This window comes from Vombatus ursinus, unplaced genomic scaffold, assembly GCF_900497805.2.
Source record: "Vombatus ursinus unplaced genomic scaffold, bare-nosed wombat genome assembly UNPS02012179.1, whole genome shotgun sequence".
Lineage (NCBI taxonomy): Eukaryota > Metazoa > Chordata > Mammalia > Diprotodontia > Vombatidae > Vombatus > Vombatus ursinus.
In genome coordinates, this window is record NW_020951957.1 from 5319025 (window position 1) to 5322714 (window position 3690).

Here is a 3690-nt window from a genome sequence, read left to right on the forward strand (position 1 = left end):
AAGGCACTATAATGTAATGGGATTTTTTTTTTTCAGTGACCACAGTTTATTACCATTTAGTTGCAATATCCAGCAAAAAGTACAACAAATTAGAGAGTATGTCACACAACTGGTGGACAATGATTCCATATATAGATTAAGGCTGATCACTGAACAAGAAGAAACTCAGTTTAATCATCATCTTCTTTCAGCTTTCTAATCTTGTTCTTATGATGCTCAATTTCTTTCTGGAGGCTTTGTATCTCCTTGTGATTTCTTCTGATGGTGTTTCCTCAGGGAAGCCAGCTGCTCTCGGCTCTTCTCTCAGAAGTACCGGTCCTCCTCAGTCCTCTCCCTCTTGCCAAAAGCCCCGCCGGCATCCCGGATGGCACCGGCACCACCGCTGACCTTGTTGACAGGGTTGCTGCTGAACTGGCAGGTGTAGTCCAAGTTGCATGGTTCTGGTGCCCCACAGGCCGAGTCCAAGTCGTGTCGCTGCCACAGTTGTACACGCCATGCTCGCTGCTCTAGCTACTGCAGAGCCCACCTCCTGTAATGGGATTTTTTTTAAACAACAAAATTCATCTAGCCAAATATGTGTTGGCCTTCAAAATTTGAAGGTTATGCCTCCATTTCAAAGATGTTTCAGTAGTTCAAATTATTTTGTGGCAATGTCTCTTGAATCTGGCTTTGGTTTACTACAATAAACGAAAATAGAAACAAACAAAAAATAATAGTACCCTGAACTTCTTTTCAAAGGATGATATCCCATATAAAAATACTGCATTTCAATTACTGGATTTTAAAAAGTGGCTATTTTTGTGTTTTTTTTTTAACAGCCATTTATTTAAATATCATTATCAATTTTATGCAAGTAATGGTGATTAAAAAGAGAAATAGGTTTCGTTGTAAAGGTGCGGGTTGGGGAGATGGGAGACACTGGATCAATAATGCTGCTTAGATCATTTACCAAGATCTCAGTGGAATATTTGGATACTGCCCCCTTTCCTCTTCATTTATTTTTTATTGCTTTTTATTCACAGAAGAGGCAGGCAGACTGTGTGTTCTGATATCACATAAGTAATTTCCAAGCAAACATAACCTCAATTGAATTGGATGTTCAAAGTGATATAAAGAATTGAAAACTGGTTCATGTGGATCATGAAATTTTGTTATCATTGATGAACATTTAAGTGAAGGTAATGTGTATTTTCAATAAGAAAGGAGGAAAACTAGCTTCACACAGGCTAAAGGAAAGTGTTAAGCAAAATAGAATTATGAAATCATCCCAGTTTCCACACCTCTATGAGTTTCACTAGGTGGTCTACTTCTGATGGTGTGAAAATCAGCAGGAGAGTTTAGTAATGAAAGACAAGACACATGTGTTGATATAGCATTAAATGACTGGTTTGTCTTTCTTCCAGGATTCAAATTGTGTATTCTATGCTGGAAGAGCACAAACTAACTGTGTTATACTCTTATTTTCTTAACTCCAACTTCCTATGCAAATTATCAGGCTCCTTTTTTGGCATTTGCATTTTTGTTTCATGCCCTGCTTTAGTTAAAATTAAAATTGGCCTGTTAGTTATAACACTTCAAGATTTAGTAGCACTCCAATCCACAGGATGACTTAGTGATTATAGAATGAAATATTCACCTCTAAATCAAATTAAAGCAAGGGACCATCTCTTGTTAATGTTGCAAAAAATAATGTGTGTGCTATATAAATTGAGAACACTCTATATAAAGATGGTTTTATGCCTTCCAAGTCAGAAAATATGTAATATCAGTGTATAGCTATGGATTATTATCACTGAGTCTTAGTTACAAGGGAATCTATAAGTAATAACAATACAGATCTATAGCATTGTGTAACTAAATGTGGACTGCAATAATGACAAAAAAAAGCAAAACACTATGTTTCCCTGTAAAATAAACATTGCTTTAATAATACAACTCTTTCCTTGTTATCACCAAAGAGTATTTACCATGTGGGTTCAGAATCTTATTGACATTCAGATTTCAGGGTATCATTTTCACAGAATGATGGAACAATCAAGATAAATCCCTCTCCTGAGGGTGATGTAATTTAATAAACATGACAGCAGTGATTGCAGGACCAGGTGGATACTAAAGGGTGTTGAAATGAAGTGACAAATAGTCAAAATATGACATACATGATTTGTCTATTTTGAAATAAATATTATTGATTTTAATAGGATCATGGCCATGAAAATAATCATAGGACCACTTTTTATATCTAATTTACAGATACAAATTGGGGACAAAGTGTGTATAAATAAAACTTGATATACATTTTTTTCATGAATCTTTATAGCCAGATTTACATTAGCCATCTAACTTTGACCTGCATTCAGTGGTCAAACCTCATGGATTTGTGAAATCCTGTCCATAATTTAATTGAAAACAGCATTTTTTTTTTGCTTTTGCTTCAAACTTCCCCTTTCATATTCTTCTGTTTAGAAATGAAAAACATTTTTCTAGTCACTCAGTTTCTCTTTGTTCTGAACTTGTATAAAGAGGAAATGAAAATGCTTGTCATTTGGATTTGGGGGGTGTATTTGAAACAAAATAATGAATTAAGTCTAATATTAAAAATAGCTTAAGTTTGTGTCACTTTAAAATTGGCAAAACACTTTATATGTACTCCTATATTTGATCCTCACAAAAACCCCATTTTTGCAAAATAGGAAATGGAGGTATAGTTGAAGCTTTAGTTTTGATCTCAGGAGAACCTGGATTCACATCTGACTTCAGATGCCTACTAGTTATATGACTTTGAGGTAGTTGCTTAACAATTCTGAGCCTTTTCTCTATATGTACAATATGGTTGATGGCACCTACATAATAAAATTGTTGTGAAGCCCAAATTGTATAATGGGCTTAAAGAAATTTACAGTCTTGAAGTGTTAATTAATGTTGGGTGCTTGTTGTTGTTATTATTGTTGACAAAAGACTTACTTCCCCCCACACATTGTTTGTCATAGACCATGGCTGCCTATAGTAGGAATGGCAAATCTGGAATCTGTGGAAGGGGACACTGCTCAATTTTTCTTGTCTGTATTCCTTGTTTTTCCATTTAATAAAGAGGATTTGCTCCCTAACTCAAGAAGTGGCTGGGTAAATGGTCCCTTGTGATTAATTGCCTTCAATGATTTTCCAAAATTTCCTTGTACCATTTCCTAAAATGCATATATAGACCCTGATGATCTGGAGTGTCCTTATGCCTTCTGTGACATCAAAAAATAAGTCATCTGAAGTTCTTGAACATACTATTGTCAAAATTTAAATGATGTGCTTATCTTGAATATTTAACTTGAGAGTTAGCCACAGAAGTCGCATTTTTTTTTTCAAAATCACAATGGAGTCTGAGTTAAAAGACTATAGGATTGTATTTGATTGACAAGAATTAACCAACATTAATTTTGAGATATTTTAGAAACTCTTTCCTATAAAAGTTAATGGTAAGCAGGATCAGGTCAGTGAGTACGTCTAATAAATATGCATAAACAAGAATAAAATTTAGAGATCACTTCCAGGGTATTGAGCTACTTAGAGTAACCAGTTGGCTAGAGAATTTTTTAAAAATATATTTTTATTTATTTCATCAAATATTTTTCAATTAAAAAAATTAACATTCATTTTAAAAAATTGAATTCTCTGTAGTCTCTCTCCCTTCTGTACTTTTCA

At 34.2% G+C, this 3690-nt stretch overlaps 1 pseudogene; it reads right to left on the bottom strand.

Moving 5' to 3' along the window:
- Positions 1 to 303: 303 nt before the first annotated feature.
- On the bottom strand, positions 304 to 496 carry LOC114039674 (annotated as a pseudogene).
- Positions 497 to 3690: the final 3194 nt, after the last annotated feature.